Genomic DNA, 12,183 nt, shown 5'->3' with positions numbered 1-12,183 from the left:
TATGCACAGATTGTTCCATACTATATCACTTGCTTGTCACACACAATTATTTAATGTGATGACCTATTACACTTAAACCAGACACACATGTATATGTTTATTTGCAGCCTTGAAAAAGTCACTTGTGTGACGAAACACGTGTTGGCTGTTTGCTTTGGAAAGATTGTTCCCTGTTACTTGGAATACCACCTCAATCGGAATAAATTGAACTCTTCTCTGGAGACAAGATTTGAACACCGATGTGCTCGATTTTTTCATTCATCTCTATCCCATAATGACTAGTTGACTTGATCCTGTTTTGTCCTACTTTGCATACTGTGTGCTGTGATCTTTGTTTGTGTATTACATTTTTGATGGATAACCGATTTCCTGGGTGTGGTGTTGGAATTAACGGTAGGGACCAATCGATGTATTATGTGTGTGAGCGTAATTTTTTAACGCATATGCGTTATATTTTGATGCATAAGCGTCTTTTTTGACGCTTTGCGTCAAAAAATCTATCTTAAACTGTGTTTGTGTGATTTTTCATTTTTTTACATTCATGCAGCCTATAACAATACAAAGATAGGATGGTATGACCTGCAGTGTGTGTTCTAGTGTTTGGGCACATGTGGCAGACCATACTACTGCGGACCATAATACTCATGTTGTTGTGCCAGTTTAGCTCTCTTAACTGACGCAACAGCAACACAAACGTTTGGAATAAAATTGGCATTTCCTAGTTTGAACAGGTGTTGCATCAATAGAGGACAGCAAGGCTACGCAACTAAATAAATAGACTCATGGCCGGTGTGTTTATGTCTGTGAATTGGCTCTTCAAATTGTTGTTATGCCTCTGTGGGAAGATTTTGGCCTATTGTGCCTGTATGAATGTGTTATAATTGCGTATAACCATCAGATGCCATTCATTGAGGTAGATCAGTCATGATATGTGTTTGTTATATCTGCTGCATCTCATGCTGTGTGTACTTCCTTGACTTTGGGTGCAAAACATTTCCCATGACGAACTATACACAGGATAGATAGAGGACGGTTGATAATGGCTATGTTAGATATGTAACCCATCACATGTAATGAAATGTTGAATACCACTTCATGGTCACTTGTGTGTATACTACCCATGAGTCCATCATTTGAACATGCTAGGTAGGTATAGTGTTTGTGACACAGAGTCTCAAATCCAATCCTAAAATTGTTATGTACACCACAGTTTGAGTCATGTAAATTACCTATGTTTCTCCTGTGGCTGTGGAGGACCAGCAGACCATGCTGCATGCGTTCACATATTACCAGTGGTTCATTGCACAAAGGTGTCCAGTTCAAGTGTGTGGCCATGTGTACCCTGTGTCAGTATTGGCCTCCATGTTGTCACAGTTACGTGCAGGTCTAGTCATGAGTCTGTGGAGCCAATCCTTGAATTAACAGAGTATCCTTCAAAGCAGAATTGACCTAAAGCCAAAGATCATCTAACAACAGACATGGGGATAGTCCAGCTATGGCACTGCAGAACTTTTATAAGGCTGACGACAGAGCAACCTTGGTGTGCTCAAAAACGTTATGGATCAGTAATAGGAGACAGGCAGGTTTCATCACAACATTTGTACACAGGGTGGGCTCTAAAATTCCCACTGCAACAGGGAACATCAGTGCCTCTGTGCTGATTAATCTCACAGCTAGTCACCATGCAAGCCCCATCAAAAGGTGGCGGCAGAAGTGAATCTGTGTGTGGATCGTCAGGGCACAAAAATGTTTTGTCCTTACATACACATTAACAACCCTTGTTTGTTGTGCTGTAGGCACCGTACCAAATCCATGTATACAGCCATAGCACACTGTCACTGTTTGGCACTAATGAATACATGCAAAACCAGACAAGGGATGGGGGCTGGATTAGGCCATTCAAATACATGTCCCAGAACAGAATACGATAAGTAAACTGATTAAACTATACTATACATTTGAGGATTTATCGTAGACCTACCAGACACAATACCCCAGGAGGAAACAGAGGGCATGGAAAGCAACTATGACACAAATGTAACCACAGGGAACCTCTATGTTTAACGCAAAGACTGGAACCAGTCTGGCTAACAGGATGCAGGCTCTGTCAAGAACAAACTTGATCAAGGCAAATACACAGTGAGCAGACTCTGACTGGGACAAGCAAGAACAACACTGTGGAAACTAAAAACAGTTTGTGATGTGGTCTGCAACGTTACACAATCCCTCAAGGGCTCTGGTACGCAAGTGATTTGTATGCTAATGCACAACAAGGAGATTCAGAAAATGGCAACTTCTAAGTAGTTCTAGGCAGCAGCAAGGGCAGGGCAGGTTGAAATGGCTGGTCTGCATGGAAGTGCTCAGAGGTGTGTGTACCTTCAGTCTCTCACAAGTCCTGGAGTTGAGAATCAAGTTCAAAGCACCAACTGGACCTTTCACATGGGAAGCAATGGACAGCTGATTATAGGTCCTACTGACTACCAGGCAGTGCATTATCGGACCTGAAGCCCATGCAGACTGATGAACTATGACTATGGCTTGCCATACTGAAGAGGGAAACACACAGGAGTCAGAATGGGAGTCTGGGTGTGTGTAGATGAAGATTCTCAGGGTACAGATAGTCCTTTTAGAGAAGGGTGGGCAGAGACTTTAAACATGGCAGTGGCAGGACTTATTACCTGGGATGGACTGCGCAGGGTATGTCTTGTGAGCAATGCTTGTCTTACCTGGGTCACTTGTGCTATCCATTTTCAGGTTTGATGCACTTCTTGTCACACTTGCTCCTTGCAGAGATAGCTGATGTCACACTTATTGCTGTCAAGGGTCTGGTCAAACATTCCTGTTACCAATGCAATTGCACATCCACTGCCTCATGTATGATGCACTTTTTTACCTTATGATTGATGGTGTCTTAGTTGTGTGTCATATGCTGCAATGGACCATGTTGGCAACATGGATGTGTCTCATAGCTGTGGTCCTCTGATATTGCCCTTCAAATGTGAAATAGACAGGATATATGTCATTAACACTGTGTATGATGTTTGCTGTACATTCATACCTATCAAATGTGATGTGGCTTTTTCAGTATGCAAATTTATATTTCTGCAATGCTCCATGAGTCAAAACTCTGATTATGATTCCTAGAGATCATGTGATGCATAAATAATTACCCAGAGCCTGATTGAGTGATCAAGTGAGGTGTTTAATTGCATATGATAACAAAGTGGTGATGGTGACTATAGTTAGAAGACGTTTTGTACGATGTGTTGTCTCCGACACAATCCTGCAGCTATGTTTGGATGTTCCCCCTCTTTTTCACAGACAGCATCCTCCTCTTCCTCCTCTTCAGGCATTTGTTGATCCGGTTCATAGAAGGAAATGTTCCTCCTCACATGAATGTTGTGCAGGATGGCACAGGTCAAAATGATCTTGCAGACCATTTCATGGGAATATAGGAGTCTGCCTCCGTTGAGGTCCAGGCACCTGAATCTGGACTTCAGGATGCCAAAAGTCCTCTCAACTATGGTTCGTGTCCTACGATGTGCCACATTATAGGCACACTCTGCTGCTGTGCATGGGTTGGCAATCGGGGTCATGATCCATGGCTGGATACCGTAACCCTGATCAGCTGAAAGAGAAAATGAGGGTAAGTATTTGGTTGTAGGTTGCACCGTGATTGTCATTTTGCATGGCAGTTGTTATCTTGTGTTGTCTGTGACTCATCTGTGTTTGTGGTATTGTGTGGGATCCTAGGCTTTTGTGATGTTATTTCTTCATTGGCTTGTTTAATTATCAAAACTGGTGTTTGGGTGATTGACATGATATTAGTGGTATATTTAGAAACGTGCAGTTCAGTGTGTATCTCCCATCCGTTATGTAATGTGAGAGAAGGGTCTGTGGGCCTTCACTGGAGGTGACATGATGCTTCCACACACACAATCTATTCCACTGTGGTGGTAACATGGTTGCACTATTTGGCCTGAACATCACATCCAATTTGACAAATAGAATTGCAGGTGAAATGCAACAGTGAGGCCCTTTGATTTGGCTAGGTGACAATGCACAACACATCTCCATAAGTTACAGTACTAAAGTGTTCACAATTGACAATGCACAATTATCCCATGTGTGACAAGTTCTATGCCAACCTATTTTTGTGCCCTCACCTAGTTGGCTCATGTGCAAACGTGTACCTACACTACTGAACTTGTTCCAGGTAAGCTGGCTAACTTGGTTGTGGGGGTAAAGGTTTTAGTGCCGGAAGGTCCATCTGCCTATACATCTGTTATTTATATGGGGAATTGTCTCAATCCGTATGTGTAGCAGTGTGCACTTTGCATTACTAACACATCAACATGTTTCATAGCACAGTCCACTTCCTTAATGCTAGCTGACAATGTCACCTCAGGAGTGATGTGAGATGTTGGTACTGCCTCAATGATTCCATGTCACCTTCATTAGAGACAGCGTCATCATGCTGTGCGTCTCATGGTGTTTGACCTGCAGCAACACACATTACACCCCCCCTACAAAGGGTGTATTGCTTGGAATGGTGTGGGATTGAGTGTTATTGATGTGATATTGAAAGGTTCATCTTCCAAGTTGTACTGCCAGTTAAGGCCATGTCATTGTCACTGTGTAGTTTTAAAATGGTCCTGTGTGGTTCTAGAGAGGCATCTCTTGTTATGTGCATCTGTCATTTGTCCATAGGTGTGTATCTCATTGGGTCAGGATATCAAACATGACTACCAGTGTCACACCTCAATGTCTTCCTGGTCACGTGTCAATTTAGCGGTGTATGTGTTGGGTGTACTACAGGGTTGCTGTGCTGTGTGTATATAACTAGGTTTCTGTACTTACCAACAAGTAGGCCATTGCCATATCATCCATCCTGGAGGTTCTGATTGATGGTGCTGTGGCGGAAGATGAATGAATCATGTACACTCCCAGGATATACTTTGCCATGATGTTGGTGAACAATCCACGGTGATCCACAATAGCCTGCACATTAATGGAGTGTGTGTGCCTCCTGTTGTGGTATAGGTGCTTGGTTGCAGCAGATGGCACAATCCAAACATGTGTGCAGTCAATGGCACCAAGCACATGCAGGAAGCAATTAATTAGATAGAACCTGTGTTTGGTCTCCTGCTGCTTCTGCTGTGTGTTGGGGAAGCTGATGTGGCGGGTGGGAGGGAGATGATGGCATCAAGTACCTTAGGAAGGAAGGCAGAAAATGAGGGCTGTGAGATCCCGGCAACAAGGACACCAGTGGTTTGAAAAGAGCCACTTGCCAACATGTGCAGGATAGCTAGCAGCTTGGTCTCCAGTGGAATGATGTGGGGTGTCTGAAAGTTGGGTGCCAACTGCGGCTCAATGTGACGCAGCAGCTGCTGTATGGCTTGCCAGTTTAGTCTGTACCTCTGGATGATGTCATATTCCCTGAGGCTCTGAAGGGTTGTCCTGGTCCTGAATATCCTCTCCTGCCTTCTGCGTTGCTTTTGGGGTCCATGTTGTTGTGGTGGCAGCTGCTGCTATTGCTCCTGTGCTCCTGTATCGCCTTCATGTCTTCCTTTTGGAGCTATGATGTTGCCTGTGTGAGTTTTCCATAAGTAGTGGTGTGTTTGCCCCATTTTATGCCTGCCCTGACCCAGGCTTGAAATTTTTGCGCAAATTGGGATTTGTGCCATTTTCCTGCTCCGCCTCCCAGCCGTGCGCCATTTTTGCACGGTTGGATAAATATGGCGCGCAGGTGTTTAAGTAATATTTTAGACGGGAACGCCTACCTTGTATCTCATTGACGCAAGGCGGTTTCACGCATCCAGAAAATGGTGCACACTGGGATATTTCGGGTCTAGCGTCAAAGTATAAATATGGTGTTAAGCTTGCGCTGAATTAGCGTAAAAAAAATGACGTTAATCCGGTGCAAAGGGAGTGTAAATAGGGGCCTCAGTGTCCCTTGATGCACAAGCCACAATACCCGAGTCACTTGTATTGCAGTGCACCAGGGAAGTGCCATTGAAATTGCCACCTAATTACAAATCATGACATGGAGTACCATCTGAAATGGATTAGCCACAAAGGTTTGTAGTCAAGCTCAGTACCACATCATTGTTAGGCCGAGTGCATGTGTGTAGATGTGTGTCTGTGAGTTTGCAGTGGTATGTCTGTTGGAGTGTCTACATGCAGGATCAGCAGCTCACTCATATAAAATGTTACACACTGTGATATGTTGTCCACACGTTTGTACAGTGATCTGGCATATATTTCCTTTCCCTGTCTTACATGTGGACCGGGCCCCTATACCACTGGGGAAGTGGCTTGATTTCAGGACCCAGATGTATCCAGTAAGTGTGATAATGTCTGTCCTGTGTAGTGATTGCAGCTATTGTGTGAGTGACTCTTGTGTGTGGCACTCACTGAAAGATATGATGAGCTGGCATGTGATCTGAATTAATACTTGACTGGATGTTGACATAGTGTTCCATGCAAGGGTTTGACATTCACAGGCAGAGAGTCACATCTTGGGAGTCTTGTGCTGGGCAATAGGCAGCAGTATGTGAACAAGGTGATTAGTAGCCACATGTAGGCCCACATGTGACTTGGAAGTACTCCAGTGTCAAAATATTGTCACCGAGTCATACCCTCATTTTCACAGGACAGTGATGCATCAGTTTTCCACACAAAACTGTACATCTCTGTATTGTAATGTACATGTAGGACTGTATGGGTAACTGTCCCCCAGCATCTAGCCCCATAAGCTGTACTCCATTTACGTCACACTTATGTGGTATGTAATAGGCAGGCATGCAGATCAATGTCAGATGTGTGCTGTCATCAGTGTGGGTGATTTTGTAATTGTGTTGGAAGATCAGGTGTTGATGGCTGTCCACAACTGGACACATGGATATAGATGTGATTGACCTATAGATACCTCATTCGTAGGTGGCAGCCCTCCTCACATGTGTTCCATGCATTAAATTCATGTACAAGTGGGCATGGCTTTGTGGTTATCCTTGACAGTTGTGATGATGTGTTGCATGCCCATCCTCCCTGAGGCACAGGGGCAGGGGAAGAACATATATGTAGGTAGATGCGATGGTCACAATGTAGATGACAGTCATCTCATTCAAGCATGCATGTGTCCCAAACAACACTGACCCCTTATGATTAGCAATTGCATACCATCCTGCCAATTACACCTAGAAATCACTGGTCTTGGGTGCCTTGAAGTTGACTCAGATGATAGACATTAGTCGGCCTGGCCCATGTGAAGTACTTGCTGCATTTGCATTGTGACACATTGCACTACATCAAAGCACAGATCACTTTATTTGGTACACCTCTTGTTGTGCTTTGCTGTGCTGTTAAATACTTGATGGGTAGGTAGCGTTGCCATTTCTTTAGTCAGCGACATTATATCATCTGTACTGTGATTTGGACTGCATGTGCGAATTGAGGGAGAGTGTTGGATTATCATCTGTATATGCATCACACAATGATGACACTGATGGTTGCCTATCTAATTTTTACAGCTGCTAACATGAATGTAGTGGAGATCAGGGATTTCCAGAAGTGGGCAGTGAGGTACAGACACATATTGGGCATCGAGCCTGGGTACTGGAGGATGGCAAGATGCTATCAGAGAGAGAGCCACAGGAAAATGGCTGGCGTTCAGCCAAGGGGGACCGTCGTTGGCCACAATGGTTGGAGCCACCACCACATCTGCACCCAGTAGCACAATGGCCACTATCACATCAGCCCCACCTGCTGCACTGTCAACCTCGGGATCACCAACCACCACACCTGCTGCACCTTCAAATTCAGCACCACTGACCACCACACCTGCAGGAGCAACAACCTCTGCAACACAGACCACCACATCTGCTGCATTGGACATGGCCACCATTTCCGAGCTCCAGAGGAACATGAGAAATGTTTGTTTTGAGAAAGCTTGGCACTATAAAGAGGGACGTGGATAAGAATACCCGGAGGCTCAAAGCTATAAAGAAGGCACTGAGGAGGGCAAACCTCTGAACTCCTGCCTCCCCTCACCCCTAATTCAGTCCCCTCCCTCCTCATTCCAAATCCAGATTTGTAGGGGGTTTAGTGATAGGTTAGAGTAGGTTAGTAGTTTAGATAGGATAAGTAGGTTGGGGGTGGGGTGTTTCATATTATTACATGTTAGTTTGTGGGTGGGTGGGTGGGTGTTAATGTTGGGGCTTTTGTGTATTTTAATTAAAAAAATACAAAACAATATATATTTGTTTAGTATTAGTTAGTATCTGTTTAGGTTAGTATATGTTGTCCTACATGTGTCTTGTCATATAAGGGGGGTGGAGCGCAAATATTTAGGGGCATATTTATACTCCGTTTGCGCCGAATTAGCGTAGTTTTTTTCGACACAAATTCGGCTCAAAACTAACGCCATATTTATACTTTGGCGTTAGACGCGTCTAGCGCCAAAGTATGGGCAAATAGCGTCATTTTTTGCGTGAACGCCTTCCTTGCGTTAATGAGATGCAAGGAAGGCGTTCCCGTCTAAAAAAATGACGGCGACGCAAATGCGTCGTATTTATACTCCCGGGCAAAAATCACGCCCGGGAGTGGTCGGGTCAAAAAACCCCGCATTTGCGCCACTTTTTAACGCCTGGGTCAGGGTAGGCGTTAAGGGACCTGTGGGCTCAAAATGAGCCCACAGCTGCCCTCCCATGCCCCCAGGGACCCCCCCTGCCACCCTTGCCCACCCCAGGAAGACACCCAAGGATGGAGGGACCCACCCCAGGGACATTCAGGTAAGTTCAGGTAAGTATACATTTTTTTTTTTTTATTATTTTTTTTTGGCATAGGGGGGCCTAATTTGTGGCCCCCTACATGCCACAATGCCCAATGACCAGTCATGTAAATGGCGTCTGGGCGTCGTTTAAAATGGCGCAAATCGGGTTAAGACGATTTTTTAGCGTCAACCTGACTTGCGCCATTTTTAAGACGCCCTAACGCCATTTTTCCCAACGCCGGCGCTGCCTGGTGTACGTGGTTTTTTTCCACGCACACCAGGCAGCGCCGGTCTGCTTGCGCCGGCTAACGCCATTCAATAAATACGGCGCCCGCATGGCGCTTCAGAATGGCGTTAGCCGGCGCAAATTTTTTTTACGCTAAACTGCGTTAGCGCAGTTTAGCATCAAAAAGTATAAATACGGGCCTTAGAGTGTATTGTTAAATGAGATAAGTAAGCTTAGCATAGGGTAGTAAGGGCCAGTTGTGGGTAATGTATAGTTAGGATAGATTAGGTTATTATAGGTGTCTTACAGAGTTTTAAGTTCTGTTTTGTACATAGTTATTAAAGATTTAGGTACTCCCTTACTGCATCTGTCATATGCTTGGGGCGCAGGGTCTTTGCATGAGTGTACAGTGCCAATTTTCTGTTGGCCTGTGTATTCCATCCTGCATCCACATCCCTCTCTTGACATGTTAATTCCCACTTCAAACTAAGGTGTCACATTGGCAGCTACAACAAATTAAATCTTAATGCATATGCCATCTATTGTACCCACCACTCAACATGAATATGGTTCCCATGTATTGGACAGGTAGGTGTGGTTTTAAAGCTGTCATCGTTTGGGTCCTGATTTGGAATTTTGGGCACTGTGAAACGTCTGCCTGCAGTGTGATGTTCATGTGTCAATTTCAGATGAGGTCAAGTATACAAATTTCACACCTATGTGTTTTACTTGTACTCCCAGCTGACGTTATTGGCCAAGCACTCTTACACAGCCATTCCTGCTGTATGTTGTGGGAGAGGTGTGTATTTTATAAAGCAAATGTCACATACACAAAGACGTCCTTGTAGGGGATGTGGCCAGCATTGAGGTTTATCTTGTAGATACCTTGGCCCAGAATTATACTATTATTGCACTACATTTAGCTCATTTTTTGATGCAAAAGCAGCACAAACTTACAATATACAAGTTTATTTTGTAAGTTTGTGCAGCTATTGATGTGCAGCACAAACTTACATTACACAGAGACAAAGTGGTTGTGTAGATTCTGTTTATTTTAAAGTGCTGTAGTGCAATATTTACATAGTCCAGGTCTGTGACCCCATTAGTGTAAAGCATGCTATTGTGACGCAACACAAGTGCAAGGTTGAGGGACATGCAATTGGACATGCTGAGAGGAAGTGTCATTCAGTGCAGAAGAACATGAATTGCCAATTGAGTAGTGAGAGACAATTGCAGTGCATAGCGGTAAGGTTAACAGTGTGTCACTGAAGAGTGCATGTCTTCAACTGCAGCAACACTGGCATGTTGTCAAGCATAGGACAAAGGAAAATCGGTGCCCATGTGGCATGGGCTGGTGCTACCGGGTACTCCTACGGGTGAAGATGATCTGTTCCACATCTTCATCCTCTGATGTGTGTGTCGTCTCCTCTGTCCTTGATGGTTGTGCTGGTGGGTTTGAGGGGGTAAAACACACTTCAGTGGTTGGAGAAGTGGACTCCCAACTCCGGGAGCTTCCATCTGTGGAACTACATATGGCATAACTGCTGCAAGGAGGAGCTGCTGATTATTGAGTATGGCAGCAACTCCCCTATGGTAGGGAGCCATGTCTGCCCTGAGGGAGGCCAGTTCCCAATACATGGAGTCCAGCTTGTTGTCATGCATGCAGCTGCAAAATTGGGAGGGCAGGTGTTGTGGCAATTCCCTCACAGCAGTGGTGAGGTCCTTCACACACTGTTGGACTCCTTGCAGTAGGGATTGTGTGACTTGTATGGGTGCTGACTGTTGTGCGGACGTCATCATGCACATGCGCATCACCTCAAGGCTGGCTGCCATAGTTTGCATCCCCACCCGCACCTCCTTGGCCAGCTCCTGCTGTACTCCCACTACTGTCCTCTCAAAGGTGGTCCTTGTGTCATCAGAGTCCTCAGCTGTGATTGAGATGGCAGATCGTACTATTGGGGTGGTGGGTGGGTCCTCTGGGGTGGCTGCTACATGTGTGCTCCTCCTTGCGACTGGAGGTGGTGTCTGGAGGGTTCCCAGGACATCTTGGAGGTTTTCCTGGCTGATGGTTGTCAGCTGGTCATCCAGGTCATCAGGGTAGTCCAGGACAGACAGATCCACAGGAGAGCCATTGTCCTCTGCAATGAGATATTGTACAATTAGTGTGTCTGTGTTGTGCCAGTTGTAATGTGACGTCACTGACTTCCTATTAGTGGTGCGTTGTTATCTTTGTTCCCATGCATTGTTCCTGTCATTAATGTTTGCAGTCTCTCAGCCCTTTGCCCCACCTGCATGTCACATGTAGTGTGGGCAGTTTGGGGAACTGCCTGCGTCACATCTTCTAGGTGTGGGCTCTGCACAAATTGTTCTTGCCACCTTCTCATCCTCCTCAATCCTCCCTCTGCTTCCATTAGCATGGTGAGGCCTTTCAAAGATTGTTGGTGTGATGATGCCACATGCACCGCAGATAACATTATGGCCCTGTCCCAGTCTATCATTTTTCACATACACCTATGTGGTATTGAGACCTAGCACCATACATGTATTGGATTTCCATGAAATGATGCAGGTATCACCATTGGTCGTTTCTCATGTTGATGTTTGCGTATGTATACTACATTGCATTGCACTGATGGGCCTGGCAGAGTTCCATTTCCTCTAATGACTGTGCAGGTGTGTTTGCCTACCTACACACATATGTCCTCCCCCTCATTGCTGTTGTCTTAGCAGTATGACACCTTAGATGTTGCATGGGGGCATTGCAGCTATTGAGACAGAAGCACAGGTGTAAACCCTGGAATGGGCAGCATAGGTATGAGATTACTGCTGTGTACATCATAATGTATGTGACAGTGCCTGATGGTTATTGAGTCTATGGACATGAGCAGTTGACAGGAGTTGCACTTGGATAGGGATTGATGGGGATTGATCATGTAGTCATACTGAATCCTCATTTTGAGTGTGTTTGTGCCATGGGCACCTAACTGCCATTTCCTAATTGACCAGCACACACAGCACAGGTAATAGTGGCAAGTTTTGTCAATGGTAAATGCCGCTTGAGCCAATGGCCTGAGACTGAGCATTGTCCTCTAGTTTACATTCTGACAACACCAGCTCTCTTGTGACAGCAGACCAGTTTTACGTTCTACCCTACCCTCCTGGTCTGCTCCAGCATTTCCAGCAG

This window comes from Pleurodeles waltl, chromosome 5 (assembly GCF_031143425.1).
Source record: "Pleurodeles waltl isolate 20211129_DDA chromosome 5, aPleWal1.hap1.20221129, whole genome shotgun sequence".
NCBI classification, from domain to species: Eukaryota; Metazoa; Chordata; class Amphibia; order Caudata; family Salamandridae; genus Pleurodeles; species Pleurodeles waltl.
Note: the sequence above shows the minus strand (reverse complement) of the source record.